General features: G+C 40.4%; 1 protein-coding gene across 1 annotated transcript in view; it reads left to right on the top strand.

Annotated features, from left to right (window-relative positions):
- Window positions 1-208: 208 nt before the first annotated feature.
- tbl1xr1a (tbl1x receptor 1a) overlaps window positions 209-18934 on the top strand; it is a 36451-nt gene continuing 17725 nt past the window's right edge. The window contains exons 1-2 of the mRNA XM_034582162.1: window positions 209-660; window positions 14401-14466. The gene's annotated coding sequence lies outside the window, so the exon portion shown is untranslated. The remainder of the gene's footprint in view (window positions 661-14400; window positions 14467-18934) is intronic.

Genomic DNA, 18934 nt, shown 5'->3' with positions numbered 1-18934 from the left:
ACGCTAAAGAAGTTCAAATATAAAATGTAAGCAATAACATTACACATTTTGATGTATTGCTTCAAATAAATAACCAAAAAACGTCCTTCTTCAGGCAGCTTTAGCGAGCAGACAACCTAAAGGAGCTATTTACTAACCATAATGTGGGGGTTGGGAAATCGCATAGGCGTCAAATGAACGTCAACTGTATATCTGCACATTGTTTTGTTGATTTCCCGCCAACCCCAGCCAACCACCCTCCTCCACACTGCGACACCCATTTTGATGTTTATGTGAGTGGAGCGCGCTTCCTGCAGAGCGGAGCCGGGGCCTGGCTCATTTTCGCCTGGCGGGTCAGCTGCTGTGTTTCAGTCTGGAGCCGCTGGCTGCTACTGAACCGTTTGGCTCTTTTCTCTACTAGCGAGCAAAGCTACAATCCAGAGACCTACTGTCCACCCAGCGCCTCTTTCCTGGGGATTTATCACTCTATGTGCCCGCGTATCCAAACACACCGCTCACTGGGGACCCCCGGCAGCGGCTGGCCGGCTCTGCGGGCCGTTATAACGCTTCGCTCGAGGTTGAATCAGAGGCAGAGAGCAGCGGTGGTGGAGGAGGAGGAGGAGATCCCATATTAGGAGCACAGAGGAGCAGGCACCCCCCTTGTGTGATCTGGAGCTTCTGGTGAGTGTTTATCGCCATTTTACCTTATTACCGCCATTATAAATGATGCCCCCGCGCACACCGGTGCCCGCTGACTTTAGACACTGGCCGTGTGCGCGTTACGGTGTCGCCGTGGACGTGTATTTGTGTGTTTTCTCTCCGGGTGGGGGATGGGCAGCGTCAGCGCGTGAGGGGGGCGCGCGCGCGGCGTGCATGTGCTCACAGGGCAGTTTCTCGTGCGTGGTTTGTATTTGTGATCGCGCCCTTCCTCCTGCAACTACTGTGAATTAAAGGATGTGATCTCTAACCCTCAGCAGTGGACACATCGTCTCCACAGATTCCACGCGGCTGGAATACACAATGAAATGTTGTGTGTGAACTTTTTTTACTCTACGCTATTTATTTTGGTGACTTTGGATCCTGTTTTTGGACATTATTAATCCATGCCCTTCTTTCTTGTTTACTTTGTGTTAGTTTGTACCTCATTTATAAGTGTCCCCGTGTAAGTGTTGTTTATAGAAGGCAGCAGAAATAACAGCATTCATAAATCAAAAGTGAAACTGCACAGCCAGGAATTTGTGCCACAGTTGTAGTGACTAGTTTGTGGAGTTGTGCTTTACAAGTCCATAGTTATTGTTTCATTGTAAACAAATGTTGCTGTTTGGTTTTGATTATGGTCTCCAGCGTACAGTAGATCCCCTAAATGTGCCAAAGTGCAGTGAACACTTTCATATTATTTTATTACCTTTGTGTCAAATCTCATTCAAAGCTTACTAGAGGGCTGTGCAGCTGGTTGCTCCAAAGCCATGGGTGGTGTGGGGGAGGGGTGAACACACACACACACACACACACACACACACACACACACACACACACACACACACACTCACACACACAGGAGGGCCACTTGCCAACCTTGTGAAGCTCAACTCAATGACACAATGTACCAGTCCCAGATAGGCCTTCAGTATCTGTGCAAGGAAGGAAAAGGTTGGTAGTAGAGCCATGCTAATCAGGTTAGGGCATTTGTAGGCATCCATTGAGATCTGAGTCGTATAATTTGGCTCATTGGCACAAAACACATTCTGTATGATACATTGTAGTAGCCTGTTGCCTCAATGATTCTTCTCTCTATAGCCTCTGTTACTTGGTTCTGATCAGATGTTGCTGCTAATATGTAAAGTGGGTTATGTAAATGGTAATGTATGAGGATGTGCCCTGATGTCTTAGAGGCGCTAAGCTCATTATTTAAATTATTGGAATGCCTTGGAGAGCAGTATCACACAAAAACCCTTGATCATCCAAAGACAAAAAATAGCTTCTGTTTATGTGATTATGTTGGTCTCTGTTTATAGTAGGGCCAGGCTGACCAATACTGGATTTCTTAAGCATTGGTATTCGTATCAGATAACAGTCTTTTAGTGGGCTTTAACGTAAACACAGAAGCACAACATCTGCTGCCAATATCTGTAGTTTTTTAAAGTTTCCCCTTATCACTATTTCCGTTACACCCCCCCCCCCCCCCCCCCACTAAAGTGAAAACACGGCTTATCATCCAGTATTTGGTGGTTTGAACATAGTGAATATATCCAACATATCTTTTTTTTTTGCTTTGATGTGATCATATGACAGGTCTGTTTAATCAGCTGTTTTGGATTTGGATCTGGCCAGTAAACCTCTGCTGCACAGGTGCACAACAAATGTGTAGGCTCTCTCCCCTTAGTGGTGTATTAAAGTGCAACATTTGACAGAACATGTAAGGCAACACGTACTCTTCTCTTCTGTGCTCGTATGTTGATGCTGGCTCAGTGTGTCAAGCAAGGACAGCTGCCAAACATGAAACAAGTATTTTTATGTGGCCACTGGCATACGTAGTCTGCAGCTGTTGGTACATCTTCATGAGATGAATGCTCAGATTGTCTCAGGTGCAACTATAGGCCCTGTTTGTCTTTGGTATTTGAAGAGAGTCTCCCTCTTTTTTGTCACCTCTTGAAAAACAATGCAAGAAATGCTCTATGCATTTATATATTGCAGAAAGAAAGACAGTGGAGCTGTAGTTAGTACAGAAGCTAAGTGGCTTTGACTGAATTCAGATGCCTCTTTACCAGAAACAAAAATCCAATTCATTCAGTCTGGAGGGGATACGTATCCCTGGATATTGCCTCTATTGCTTTTGTTTTTGTGCTGTCATGATCCCAGCCCTGACTTCTTTTAGTTTTGTATTAGTTAATTGTTACGACATGGTTGTTGTTATGTCACAAATGATTATACATTAAGCACTAATTATTTACTGGTTTGTGATGATTTGCTGGGAACAATACAGGAAGACAACGGCGTAGAAATCCAATAACCTGGTCTTTGTTGTGCTGTTACAGCTGCCTCTGTATACCCAATTCTCAATGTACACCAGATACTGTGTGCATCTTCGCTGACCTTCATCAAGAACAGGGTCACACCTGCACATGTAATGTGGGTTGTTTGATAAAGAAAGGTCTGACCAATTAATTGGTCAATTATATGCAGCATGTGCTGGGCTCCCACTCTGCTCCACTGCTGAACCTTTTAGCACATAACTTAATTTCAGTGAGCAACATTAATCATAATTAATCTGGCTTGCTATATTGTAAGCTACTGTCTGGGTGCTTAATCACACCCAAACAGACCCTGACATCAAGGAGCCTCCAGAGTGGAAAACACATTATAAAATACCATCTCCAAAAAGACCCCATTTCTGTCTTGTAACATCTTGACTGTTTGTCATGTAGCATTTAGCTGTTTCACATGTCTCTGCTCCACCTCCCGTCAGAGCATATTACATACATGTTACCACAACTATCCCCGAAACATACGAAATAGTAATCCAACATCATTCAACAATAAGTGCGGTCCAAAAGACCTTCTTGTTCAAAGGAATGGGAAAGACCCAAATGTATATGACCAATTATTCTCGGGGACTGCCATAATTGTTAGAGAAAATACACACAGTAATGTTTCTGTAGAATTAGGTTAGAAAAAAGGACGATGTAAAAAAATTACTTATTTAAATTAGTACATTTTGGGCCTGTATTAAGCTGAATAATATTCACCACATGCACATCAAATTGTTTACATGGCAACATCATAATAATCTAATTCAAAAGCCCAGCAACAGAGCTTACTGTTCTTAAAACCTAGTGCTTTTGGTTGTAGCCCATAAGTCTGTTATATTATATTGCAGCCGACTGAAAGGTGTTTCTACTATTATGTCCATCCTCTAGTGGATCTCAATGGCTGAAAGGAGAAAACAGCACATTCTCAAAGCCAAACTGTCCCTTTAGTACACCTACCAATCATTGATATCAGAATACATGATGGGAGTATATGAGGTTGCCAATATCAACGACAAATCAGTACCGGCATCTGTTTCTGTAAACACAAACCACTGCAGTGGCATGAATGGGTAATATCTTATCTTAGGTGAAGTAAAATAATACAAGCAACATCAAATGCCATCAGTTTCCTACAGTGTTGTGGTGAGTTAGTGTAATAAGGACTCACACGTCAGGTCTTGAGCAGTGTTTTCAGTCCTTGTAAAGATAAACAACAGAAAGCTTTGAGTGGCTGTATTTGACTTGTGTGTTTTACAATTTCCTATGCTGTCACTGAGAAAGATGCATGGCAATCTGATTAGTATTTGAAAGCTGAGGGTCACCGCTTGTTGACCATCCTCAGATTGGCCCATTTCCCTGACTACACTGCAAGCAAGTTTTCTATTAATGACCATCCTGTACCAGACACCAGCATTTAAAATGGAGCAGTGAGAGTAATCTGTGCTGCCTCTGTCTGTTTATAGTCACTCGTTTCTTTGAACAGCTTCACTTGGTAATTTCGACAGTGAAGAACTGGATGTGACCGGAAGGCTGTTTCTGAAATATAATGCGAAGACTGTGTCTTATATCCTGGATTTTCTAATTTGTCCTTGATGTTGTTTTTCCCAGAGCCAACAAATGAGCACATGACACAAGAATATGGTTAGTTACAGTGGAGGCAGCTGAGTCATGTCATCTACACAGGACACATTGATTAGTTGGCCTTATTAAATCACAGAGTGGTGGAGTAGTACAGTTACATAACCAGTGCTCGTCTGTGTTGTGAATTGAAACAGGAAAGGCAAAATGGACAAAGAAATGCAGTGAGTGAAAATGTCTTCCTTAGTTGGGTAATGGCCTGACATGAGATGGAAAGACACACAAATATGGATCAGCGCTTGATCCTCGACATGTGCACAGGTGATGAGAGATCTTAGTCATGAATTGAAATAAAATTAACCCAACCTGAGCAATAATTTTAGTGATGCCAGTACAGGGCTCCTAATTTGCTCATTTTTATTTTACATTAAAACGCAACTCTGGGGAAATGGAGCTCTTTCTTTGCAACGTGATAGGCTGTGTTAAAACCTGTTGTCATCACTGCCTCTTCTGCAGACTGATTATTAGATTCCTGCTGCTGGCAAAGGCTTTGAAATTCCATCAGTGTATTAAGTCCCTGCATAGTTTTAAGCCTCATGTTGCCAGTTTGCTTTACCAGTGTATCAAGTCGTAAGTTTGCGGCACATTCAGCGAATTTAGTTTTACCCGTGAAATAAGGCAGGTATCCAGAAATACACCAGCCAGGAACACCTTGTTAAGTGCACTCTGTAGTATTGTGCTAATCCACAATTACCATGCAAACATTGTGTTGTCATTTTTAATGCTAACACTTAAGGTACATGGCGTTCATTTCTTTGCACCATGACAGCCATTTAGACTGCGCAACACGTTTCTGTGACCTTTTTGTTTTAATGCAAGATCATGTACTGATTCCTCATCGAAACTGTCCCCATTAGAAATGTGTGACTGTAGTGGGACAGGAGAGTCTTAAAAATCTTTCATTTTCATCTCATTTTGATTTTTGAACCTTCTACATCCGGCGTAGAATAGTCTCAATCCCACAATGGTATGATTACGATAAGCCTCGTTTTAGCTCTCAATCACTAGCTATCTTACAGACACATTCCCATAGGTAACTTTTGCGTAAATTTCATGGAATCTTACCCTGATCCTAACCTTTACATCTGAATAAAAAAAATCTTATTTTTCCCAATTGAATACATTGCCTTTGTCCTTGATTGGACGACTTGTCTCCACTGGTGCACCTACTTATAGAATTTAGAAGCATTGTCTCCAGAAATGGTTGCAAAAAACAACTAAATGACTCAGTCTGAAGTCCTGCAGTAACTTGATGATTGACTAAATGAAATTGACCTGGAAATTTGTGATGTTGTCTAAACAGTTAAGCAATGGCTCCACAAAATAAACAGGATTCCCAGAAAGCAACTCTTGCTGTTTGTCTGACCATTGTCCTAAGTTGCCCTTTCATACTTGCAGCACACAACTGGAGATGGTCTGTGAAAGACTCACAGAACATACTTTGATTGTGGAGAGGGGTGGCACCTGGACAGAATGTGCAGGAGAGAGGTGATGTCAACACTCCTACTTTCTCGCTGGTCTGGACTAGCTCCTTTTCCCACATTAGCTCAACCGGACATTACACAAACTTTGCTCTTGGGAGCTGTGAACTAGGTTCTGTTTAATGTCCAGTGCAACTGATTCAGACGTTTGCTTTCGCACATAGAGCTCCTGCGGTGATGTCTAGAATATTTCAGGTTTGCAATGCATGTGTGAAAGTAGCTTTTGACTGTGATAGGTCAGGCCCATTCCCCCTCATTGGAACATAATACCGCATATTGTAATGCTGGAGTCTGATGGAAAGGTGTGGCCTAAATACTCTCGACACATACAGTAACTATGCATTCCATTGCAGCACAATAACACCATTAAGTACAACCTCCAAAATGAGTACAGAGTTGAATCAAAACCTGTCAGACGATGTTAAATGTTAAAACTCAGTGATCTGATATTTTGTGGTGTGGAAAGATATTTATATAAATTCATATTTTCTTTTTTTTTCTTTTTTACAAGAAATCAACATTTACAGTAAAAACATTGATGAGTTAAGATTGAGAAGCTTGATTATAAGCTAAATCTAAAGCATAGCTAGATTAATTTTCAAGCCACAACAACTGTAGTAGGATTAGCTTCATCGTTAACAATGTAATCTTAATAAGATTGAAAGAGGTGAAAGTTTAAATGTTGATTGTGTGTTGATTTTGGGAAGAGTAGTCAGAGTCTCAGCTAATCAACATATCTACTGTTTTAAACAACCACTTAACTGGGATTTGGGGGATTTAGAGCTCTGGGCAACTTGTCTGTTCAATTTGTGACGCTAACTTGAGCTCAGGCAGCTCTAGTGAACATAAACATCAAAAGAGTCATAAAATAGTCACATCAGTCGCAAGTTAGATCTGTCCTTCACTATTTGACTTTTACAGTCTATTGGCTCCATCTTACACCCAATGCAAAGAGATGCCAAATGGGACCGGAGGGTCTTAGTTAGTTTTAGTATCCAGTACCATCCAGTACCCTCATTCACCCAACCTCTGTCGTTGACTGCACCAAGGATTGGTTAGACACTCGCAGAAGTTTACGATTGTATTATTTCATGTGCTATCAGTGATGTTTTCATTAGATTTTGGTTATTGCCAACAGTTAATTTCATTGAAAAATCGTAAGTTAGTTTAATACACTGAAGATCTGCAAACAAAAAGAAAATCCAAACCAATTGGCACCATGTGAGGTAGGGTCGTAGTGAATGGGCAAATCAGTGGGGAAACCCACTGGCGTTATCAATGACAATACCTTATTTAAATTGAGCCAGCCAATGGCTGCGCAAATCCAAAGTATTTTTCCACCAGATATGGAAGTATCGGTAAGGTTGACAAATTATTAAAGGTGCAAAATGCCAATCTCTTTTATTTCTGTGTAGTATTGCCTTATTTGATATAATTTTATAATGCAAAACATCTCTCTCTCGCTCTCGCTCTCGCTCTCTCTCTCTCTCTCTCTTACACACACACACACACACACACACACACACACACACACACACACACACACACACACACACACACACACACACACACACACAAGCACACACAGTTGACAGCAGTCACATGGTGTGTGGCAACCCCAGGGGTCAAGTTCAACACTGCAAAGAATGCGTCTGTGCTGGGTGGGTGCCCCCCCCCCCCCCTTTACCCATAAGGCTTTGAAGTGTGCAGGCCTGCAGCTCCTCTTTCTCTCCACTGCAGAGAGTGAGGGTGATTATTCTTACCCTGCAGCTTCCGTCCCACATTGCCAGTACACAGCTTAGCCGCCTGTAACAATTAGAGGTTATTCATTTGAATATATTCCAAGTGATACAGGTTCAGATGATAATCCAGTAAGGTGACATTATTATGACTGATTTGGTTCAAATGTCCTGATATTAGGTTATATAGTTTTCATGTTCAGGCTCCATTTAGACCAACAGAAGTGCTTTCCTGTACATTTCCGTGAGGCCACAGCAGGAGTGCTGTGTAGATGGCTCTTTAAAAGAATATGATCTGAGCTCACCCTATAACACTGTGTAGTCCAACTTCATCCGGCTACAAACTGTGTTGGCCAGGCAGGTATCCAGAAATACACAAACCAGGAACACCATGTGAAGTGCACTGTGTAGTATTGTGCTAATGCAGAATTGCCATGCAAATATTGTTTTGTCACTTTTAATGCTAACACTTAAGTGTTTAATTTGATTCTGCATAGATTCTTTGGATTTGGACTGCCGACTCCTTGTTTCATTGCACTACTCTTTTTGTTACACATGTTGGATTTTGTCAATTGAGTGTGATTTTGGACTTGTCGCATGACTTGAATCTGAGATTGATAGGTATGTCTTAGCCAATGGGAACACAGTAGACTTGTGCAATTTACATTTATTATTTTATCCTGTGATTTAAGCACAAATAAGTACTGTCCCAACCGCGGATTTGGAGTATCGTTACAGCCCTACCATTTGTAAATATTACTATATAGTAAGGCATGACTCACCCTACTCTGCCTCTTAGTGGCCCTCTCTGATACTCTTATCCTAACTAACCAATCAGAGGCAGACTAAGGTAGATGATGCTTGCTGTCAATAACTGAATGGTGTGCACTAGAGGTGACTTAGAAGTGGGTGCTATGATGATTGAAAGTGGGCGTACGCCATATATCATCATATGCCCTGCACCAAACCACTGATTAAATCTTTAATCAGTCTTTATTCTTGCATTCTCCCAAACTGTTACTGGTTATCCTAATGTTAGCTCTGTTTGTATTAAGGCTTCAATATAAGTAGTGTTATTTTGTAAAGCGTTACTTGTTGAACAAGACACGCAAGTGTCATTAACCTTTGTTTGCTCTATAAAGATCCCTGCGCACTTCCAAAACTGAAAGATATGAACCTTGCACTGTTTACTGTACTGGTCCTTACTTATTGACACACCAGAAGGCTCAGTGTAAAGTTGAAACAGTAAGAATAGTATTTAATATAGAAGAAATGTGGTCATTATAATTATGTGTGATAGGTCTTGATTTAATTAAGGATGGACCACCCATACAGAGCTAAAATAATGCAAACCACAAGGCAGCATAATGAAGTGCCCCCAATCTTCCTTGGAATGTAAACACAGGCTTTGTTCAATTTGATGTCAGAAGCACTTGTAGTTTAATATTGTTGCCTTGGGTAACCCTTGCTTCTAAAAGAAGCTCTGTGTTCAGATTAGTGATTCTGCCTCTGCTGTGGAAGAGTCTCCACTGATAGCTGCAGGTATGACAGCATGACAACTGGCCTGATGTTATCAGTGCACACCTACTGCCTCTGTTGCTGCTTATCTGCTGCTTTTTCTGCTTTAGCAAGTTACTTCAATTGACTGTATTGCTGAGCATGTCAAGCTCTCTATTCTCACTTTTGGTTTTTAACCAGCATAAACAAAAGCAGACGTTTCATTACCATCAGCCTTTAGACCTGAAAACACAGTCTATCGCTTAACTTTTAATATTTCCAATTTATAAAATGAAAAATATATGCTCTTATTTGCCACATTCATAATATTATCCATAAACGTAAGAAAATCTGACACTGCCTTGGATATTGAGTTTGGCTGGAGTGTCTGGAACGCCAATTTGCCTGAATCCTATAAAGGGCAGGATAGGCAATGTTGGCCTAAACTCTGATATGGTAGCATCCAGGATGTCTTACATCATATTAACAAATTGTTTAGTTCTTCCTTTATTTATTTATCTGTTCATACATGCCAGCTACAGCCGCTAGCTGGGGTTTTTGGGATGTCTGTCTATCTGTCCATCCTGTTCTCATTAATGTGATATCTCAAGAATGCCTCAAAGGAATTTCTTAAAGTTTCAGAGGAGGAACTAAATGAGCATACTGGATGTATGTCAAATATATCCAGGAGCAGGACAAAGAATTATTCAATACAGTTGGCAAATTTCAAAACTTTCGTTAATTTCATTCTCACAAGGCAACCCTTTAATTTACAGATAGTCTATTGGCCAGTTTCAAATTTGGCACACACGTTAGTTTGGACTCATGGATGAACTAATTAGATTTGATAGTCAAAGGTTATTATGATGTGACAAAACGTTTTTTGGTACGTAACTCAACAAATAATGTGCTAAACATGACACATTTTCAGACAAATGTGTAATTGAATAATGTTCTGCGGAAACATTTTCAGGCCATTATTTAACAACATATCTCAGGAATGGAAGAGTTTCAATTTGATTGGGGCACTGTTTATCTATCCCTGTAACAAGCTCTGTGTAGCTTGGATCTAGTAGGTTACTAGGCAAGGTTTCTCCCCTCTGATGAGGTGTCGCTTGTGTAATTAATATGAGTGGAAGTTGAGGTGCATTTAACTCCAGCTAAATATCAGCGGATCTTTGTAGTGCTCCAATGTATTGTATTGCATTATTATCAGGATAGCTTGGACTCAGTGCTGCTTTAGAAGTCAATGTGTTTATGTGTGAGACAGGCTTAAGTCCATAGTGTCTATGCTTTAGTTGAGCTGGTCTCACATGGCTTTGGATTGGCCAGCATTCAAAGACTGATCTCATTGTGGATTTGTGGAGTTAGCATGTACGTCAGATCTGACCCATATTTATGATGTGGCATGGCTGTTATAAATGAAAGGCCTGTGGTCCATAAGCTTCCCTTATGTATAGGGGAACAGTGTGTGTTATGGGAGAAAAGAGAGATTTACTTTTCTGTTTGTAAATTTTACATATTTGAAAACAGGGCACTCTAATTACTGTGGTAAAATGTTCAAAGGGCAGAACTTTAATAAAGGTAAAGCAATGGGCAATGGCTATGTTAAATTGGGATCTTACAAACTACTACACCACCTTCCCACTGCATTCGTCTCTGTATGAGAGCGCTAGATTCACTGCGTGTGAGTGGGGGGATTGACGGACGCGTGGAAATGTCTGTCAACAGACGCGCGAAAATGAAAATAACTGAAAGCAAACAAATATGGGCCCAAATTTTCCAGACTTTACCCACAGGTCGTGTCTGAAAACGGCTTTAGTGAAGTAGCGTTAGCAGTTGGAAACAACATGTGTTGGCAGTTGGTAACAAGAGGCTAAGCAGATAGGCAAGTCTTGTAGCTAAGCTAATATGCTAATATGAGAGTAAGTAAATAAAAATTATAGCTAAGAAGACTGTCATGTGCTAATTTGTTTCAACCATTCCAAATCCATTACCTGAAAGAGCTTTGTTGAGAGAAAACACATCTGGATGGATCTTTATTCTGGGAAAAAAACTTTATTATGTTTCCCTTAAAACTCTACTACTCCACATTCCTTCAAAAACTGCAATGCATCTTGCAGCAGCAGAAGTGTTTCGAAAATGACAATTCTTCTAAACGGGAGAGCGAAATAACCTTTTAACATCCCAGTGATATCTTCCCCTATAGAGGGGTCCATCCTAGACCCAGATAACCACCCTCTACTGTGAGCGAGCCCCAGTGCCCCCCCCCCCCTAAAAACACTCATTAACTATGTCACTATCGTAATTATAAGTATGACTCATGATTACTTTTATTTGTACTACGTCAAGTTTTTCACATCACCCAGTTATTTAAAATGGGCTTCTTTGGGAAACACTGCTCATTCCTGCCATGACAGGGTCGTATCCTTTAGCAAGCCCTCAGCAACCTGCAACTTTTCAGTGTTTCTCTGGCCACACCCAACTACTGCTTTATTTGTGGTAACATTATCCCTCCTTTTGCTCTGCAGCCTCAGTCTAACCAGAACTGTCGAGAGACGCAGCAGAGACAGGAAAGACATAGGCATCCAGGGAAAGTGCGACTAAAGGGGACCTAAGAGAATGTAGCACAGGAGGAATCAAGGTCAGGGGAAAAAGGGAAGGAAGCAGTGGGCAAGGCTAGGGAGCTTGGAAACAAATAATGTTCAGTGATTTCCAGTGGACGTTGCACTATTATGCAATCCAGCCCCTCTGTCTGCAGCTGTATTAATTAGCACAGAGTTGAATCACAGAACCATTACAGGCTCTACAGAGAGTGTTGATTTCAAAGCTTTTACATGACGCAACTTGTTTTAACTATATTGTCGCAGAAGAATTCAGAAGGTTTTTAAGAAGATCAGTTCTGTGTGTGAGTGATTAAATACAGCAGAGGAGCAGAGTCACTTGTTGACCGGCACTGATTAATGCGCCTTGATGCAGTGGTGCTTTTTAGGGGGGGCCAGCAGGCCACCCTGATACAGTGAAGGCTATAAGTTTTTCACCACACAAGCCTTAGTGGATTGATGCAAAAAAAAAATCCCAGTGGAAACACTGTACCATAATGATTTGGTTGATACTGTCCAGCATCAACCAAAATCAGCAAGTCTCCAAGATGCAGGCACAGCATATGTTGGGTGTTAGAAAAACATGTAAGAAGGAGCGGCAGGCAGGTGGGGGCTGTAACAGCAAGAGAACTGTTAGTCATCTCTGGCCATAGCTAACAAATGCCTATGTATTTAACACATATTTGGGCTCGACGTCTGCACCTAATGTAACAAATAATAAATGTAAATAATGAAAACACAATCATCATTTTTATTGATATTATGTCAATGTTAAATTTTGTGAAATTAGTAAAGCTTGTGTATCAGTAACCTTTGAAATTTACAGCACATTTTAACATTACTGCGATAATACTGATAATGGTGATAACATTTTCCTCCTGTTTTATCTCTAACGACGGGTAGACTCTGTAGCCAATTCTTCGGATTTTACCTGCAGGTCATGTCTAAAAACGACTATAAGAGCATTCAGTTTTCATGTATTGCTGGCTTACATTTGCAGCTTTTTTTAACTTTGACTTCAAAGCATAATTTAGGGATGTGTGTGAGAGAGAGAGAGACCCATTAGCTCTGGTTGCATGCAGATATGACATCATTCTGATTGAAGATTTCAGGTCAACTGTTTACATGGAATGTAATTAAATACAGTCGGTGTAAAAATATGCATTTAATTGGAAATCTTCAAGCTGTTTTTAATTTGTGCAGCTCAACTGTTTATCTTGGCTTTGTGGCCTTTTTGGTGAACTTGTGTGAAAAGGTGATTATTTCTTATTTTACTACCATCCAAGGGACCAATGGTTCATCTTGAGCTGTTACCAGTTCAACTTGGAAGCCACCACTTTCTGGAAATAAAGAAACCTATCTTAATTAAATCATTTATGGGGTAAAGTTTTGAACTACCAGTTTACACTACCCTTTTGCAAAGATTGAACATTTCATTTTGTTTGGGACTATTTATTCTGATTGAGGTGTTTTTCAATGGTGCACTTTTATTTAGTTTGGGCTTTGAAACTAATGATTATTGGAACATTAGTATAACAGATTTACTTTGAAGAGACCACAACCAGCATTGTTTACATTTGTTTGCCAGCGAGCAGCCTTTTTCTGTGTGTTTTGCTGGGATATTGCTGCAGTCATTAAAATGTTACCACCACTCTCAGTAAGCGATTCAGCAGGGATGTGTATTAAGTGTTTCATACATGTATATGGCTATGGCTGTTGCAGACTGTTTGTGCTCTGGTTTTAATTCTTTGGTGTATAAAATGTGTCAAAATAGTAAACAATTCAACAATTCACAATCTCTTCTAACGCCTAAGTTGATGCTAAAAAGCCTTGTTTTACTAATAGTGCAAAACCTCAATTAATTTAGTTTTCTATCACACAAGACACAAGACTTGAATTGATTTAGTAGCTTTAATTCCATTCCAAGACTCCTCATGGATGTGCCAGCAGAGCACCAGATACACTTGAAATAGGGATAATCTAAAAACATTGCTCCATAGCAAAACTAGAAGACAAAAATAAATAATCTGAAGACATTGCAAAAGCTTCTCCTGCACAATTCATCGCGTCCCATAAAGGAAAATGCACCCAAGTTCAAAGAAATTGAAAGCTGTCTGATATGTTTTAATAGTATGGACAGAGCTCTGTTCAAGCACTGTATAAACACGAAGTCCACAGTTACATGAAGTTCTGTGTAATCATAAATAATTGATATTGTTTACGCTCATGAATAAACCTTGCAGTTCCCTTTGGAGTCCTGTAATAAATGATGTGTCCACAGGTTATGATCAGGTAAAATGTGTTCTTCTGTGACCCCGGATTTTAGGTGAAGCAGGGTTACTGTTTTTCAAAAAAACTTTATTGTCAGTTTTATTGTGTCTCATATAATATTTCAGAGACCTCTAACTGAGTGTTGGATCTTTTTTTGTTGCAGGTTCTGAGCCCATGGTACAAGGCCCTGACTGATCAGACTGGTGGTGCATACATACATACTACTGTGGTGAGTGATCTACAGCCAGCTGGGGCTGTGAAATATTGTTGTCTGAGCTCAGACAGGAAAATTCCTCAAAAGACAAGGCAACTTGGGAATTGTAGTTTGTCCTTTCACTATAAAAGCTCTTGAATAACTTGACATTAGCCCCTAAATAACCCATGTGAAGATTGATTAGTTACACGTGTCCGGGGAAGGACAGAACAATGTCCTACATTCCAAGATGTCAAGAAGGTGACGTAGATTAGCAACTGTTGTACAACTTAAACCATTTATTGTTTGGTCAACTAAATTTCTTAGAGCCAAGTTGAAATATTCAGATGTTTTGTCAATAAGTCCAAAACCCAAGTATACATGGTTTAATATACAGAAAAACTGTTTATATTCACAGTTGGGTTGTTGGAAAAAAGGGTCAGTTGACATGGAATTATTGAATATTTTTTAGATTGAATAATCGATTAATTGACTAAATGTTTAATCTCTGCACTCGTAATTTCACATATTTCCATACTTATGCACCTTGCTACAGGAGCTGTTCCAGATTGGTTCATGTTCTCCTCACTAATGAACAGCTTGCAACTCATTTGTCAACCAGATTTAAAGCCTCCTTCTGTGGTTGTTCTTGTTGGATTGCTGTGTTCAAATTTACCAAATTAATTGGACCAAGGGGGCAAACAAACTAGAGTCTGATTTGACCGGACTAAACATTATAGATTTAAAAATGCCGGAGGCTGATTGACAGTCTCTGTAACACACAAGTAGCTTTGTTAGTGCCACTGCTTCCCCACACTCTGACCACATTTCCTGTAAACCCTGGTGCCCTCTGCCTCACTTCCCCCTCCTCAGTGTCTTTTATTCAGGGAGAACAAACATATTGGAAGTGAGTTTATTTTCACTCTTTTAGCTACCCGTGTTTTCCTCAAAGCTTTGACAGCTCCAGTTTGATTTCCAGTGGAAGAACTCTGCTGTCTTCCTGTTTTGTACTGTTTCACACTACTGCAGATTTCCTGTGAACTCTGCCCCAGCAGCACGCAATGCTAAATGCGGGATAGGATGCATAGAAGCCATCGGTCTCCTTGGTGATGCTCATGTTTGTTTACGTTTGTATACCCGAGGACATTCTGCCTGACTCACTGACGCTGTTCATTTGGTTCTCCGGTTGAACCAAGAAGCTTTGCTGTGACGACTACGCTACTGCTGTCACCCTTTTTTGGCAGCTAGCTGTTTTAATGTCAGGTCAGCCTCATGGGAGGGCTTTGTTTTCATCACGCTCTGCGTGCTTATTTCATTCATGCTGAAATATTTCAGCACTGCAGTTCTTAGTCATCTAGCGTATGTGTTGTTTACATAAATAGCCTATAAGCACTCATGCATAGTTCCCATTTTAAATCAGAAAATGTAGTGGTTTTGAATGTAGCACAGGAAATGGTTTTCTATTGCGATACTAACATGGAACAGATGACGAGGTTTATTTGGTGAAAATGAACAGTGATGTCAGAGCAGCATATTGCTCTCATAAATGTCTGTGTTGTTGTGTGATTTTTATTGTGTTGTTTTTGTGCTGAGGATAGCATGTAGCTCAACTTGCTACTGGGTAGCTGTATTCCGAGCAATTACTGAGTCTGAGTCAGAGCTGTTAAAGCCAACAACACACCCATTTTGTTTGTGCCCTACAGAAACCTTTCACGACCAACTTTGTCTTTAATTTCACACTAAGCCATGCGTTGTTACGCAAGTGTAAAATGTTTTTCATGGGAGTGAGACAGAATGATAGAAATGTCAGAATACCATCACAGAGTTTTGATTTACTGGCTGCTGGTTTTAGGAGAGAGTCAGCAGGGTGTCACTTACCCACTTTGTGAAGAGTCTTAAGAAAACATGACTTCTGACTCTTGGAGGTGTTCTGTATTTTTATTGATGCAGTAGTATGGAACAATGAGTTGCTCCCACAAGGCTGTTGTATGAAACAAGAGAAGAAAGATGTCTTTGTTTTAAAATGATTCAGCCCACAGTGTTGATTCAGTGCAGCAGTTTGCCTAGAAATTAGCTTGTATGTTACGCCTCTTCATTCTCCTAAAGGAAGCCAAAACCTCCACACCTCAGTGAGCTTGTCCCTGCTTCACCCTCAAGTTCAAATCCAATTTTTTTTCTCCGAAAGAGAAATAGAATTGTAGAGGAATGAAGAGAGAGAAGGTGATATTTAAATGCACATAAGGCTTAGGTAATTTAGGTTTAGTAACAGACATGCAATAAAACAATCCCTGGATACCATGTAAATGGTGGATAAAATGAATCTGCGATAAGGCCTGGTCAAGCTAGTATGTAAAGAGGTGAAATTCATTCCAATGGAATAGAAGCAATGCCGGCTCTTTCTCATGGGAGAGAAGTTAACCTACATTTTCTCATTTTTGGCTTCAGGTGTCAATAAAGTGAAAAATGGTTTGCAGACAGTTAAGAGACAGCTGGTCAAAAATAAGAAATAACTGGGAGAGCTGCTACTTCGGCTAGCCAGCATGCTAGCATTTAGCTTGTAGTTTTACAGCCAACCCTGTGAGTAGTGTTCACCATGTCACCAACTCCCTACCACCACATATTTCTAAAAGATGTGCTAATACGTTCAGCTGGTGTGACTTGGCCTCTGAGTCTGAGCTAATGTTATCAGTCTAGCCCTGTTTTATACTAGTACATACAATCAGGACTCAACTATGCAGTCTGTTATGTAGCTGCCTTTTTGTTAATTTTCTTCGATGCTGGACAGACAATCAGAGGAGGAGAGATGGACATCAGAGGAGCCAAGAAATTGGCCAGCAAAGTTAAGATAAAATGTATGACTTCGATGGACAGCAAAATGTAACGATGGCAAAGAGCTTGGGACTAAGTAAAAAAAAAAAATGTAATGATTCTTTATTAGCTTTGTAAGTTTAAAAGATAAGATACTCCTTTATTAGTTTGACTCCCACGATGGGGACATTTGCTGTATTGCAGCAGCAAATGGGATAAAAGTAATAATTAGATATGCAATCAACATGCAATATTTAGAAATATGAAAATAGCAATAGTAAATAGAGTGTAAAGAGCATAAATAAGAGAGCAATTGCAAAAACATTAAAATATTGGAATTACAACGACAGCTTCACTGCACAGTTGAATGATATTGAACCTGAGTGAATCTGTAGTGCAATAACTCTGACTTTGTCCAAATATAAATAACCAAAGCTTCAATCCCTCTATTTGTTAATACCCCCTGCTTAAACTCTACACACTTGGATTCTATACAAGCCAACGTGTTTTTTAAATGAATTTCTTGTACCTGAATAACAACATTTGGAACACAATAGACAAATCTATCAGCCGGGCAAAAAAAAAAGTCTATTTTTGTTCTGCTCTCATTAAAAGTAGTGTCTTGCGCTGGGGGGTCAGTGGGTGCTTACAGGGGTAATAGAGATCACCACATCTTATTTTAACCCAAGACTACAGCCTTGCTCACCTCTACCCCCAGCTGTCAATAAATTGGCTCATCCCGTTTGTATATCGCTGCAGTCTGTCACTGGAAATAGTTGTTTGTCTGGTTCTTGCATGTAGGTAAAGGTATGTGGAATAACATCTTTCTACACTAGAACCACTCAAAACAACAGAAAAACCACAAGGTGTTAAAAATCACCAAAAACATGTAAAAGCCATCTCTGAAATTTATAATTCGTGTCACACTAATGTTAATGTAATTTACAACAAGGCTTTGGTAAATCTTGTTTTTTAATTTGTATCATCATTCTTGAGTTTTTAGACAGAGTTAATATCTTGATGACATCATTGATTCAAACCTTTAATAGGAGTTTTTAGCTCTGATGTTTCTGATGTAACTTAGTGTAGTTTTTGCGTCGTTCTCAAAAAATTGTGTTTGACCATAGACACATCTCACTGCATGTCCACTTGCCACCTGTTGTGCTAAAATCAAAGTGATGCTCGGCACTATTGTGAGAGCTGCAGATCGAGCGGTAACCATGACATGTTTCTGGTACATGCATATCAGACTTAACCTTCTTAAGAGATCCTTAAAGTGATTGGGATTCTGACTTAGACGAGGTCTCTTCTAATCCAAGCCAGCACGGTAATTCTCGGTGAGATAACCAACGCTGAATCAGTGATCGTCAATGACCAGCTCCGTTCAGGTGGACACGGAGTGCCCACAGCAGGTTTAACTGGCCGTCAAGCGAGGCTAGCTGGCAAGGCCGACATGCTACCATCTGTCATGACATACAGCTAGCCTCGCTGACCTCACATAGGCCATGTGAGGCAGAGCGAGGCTTGCCATTGCAATCTGCCACTCCACGAGTCCAGTATGCCGAGCACTGGAGAGGGGAGGGGTGAGCCTCATGCAGAGAGTGGTTCACTGCTGTTGTCATTGCTCCCTAAACAACTGCAATGCAGAATTTATGAAGGCCCTGACTCAAGCTTACAGAACTGTCATTTCATGTTT

This window comes from Hippoglossus hippoglossus, chromosome 4, assembly GCF_009819705.1.
Source record: "Hippoglossus hippoglossus isolate fHipHip1 chromosome 4, fHipHip1.pri, whole genome shotgun sequence".
In the NCBI taxonomy this organism is placed as follows: domain Eukaryota; kingdom Metazoa; phylum Chordata; class Actinopteri; order Pleuronectiformes; family Pleuronectidae; genus Hippoglossus; species Hippoglossus hippoglossus.
The sequence above is the reverse complement of the archived record's forward strand: the minus strand, read 5'-3'. Positions and strand labels throughout refer to the sequence as shown.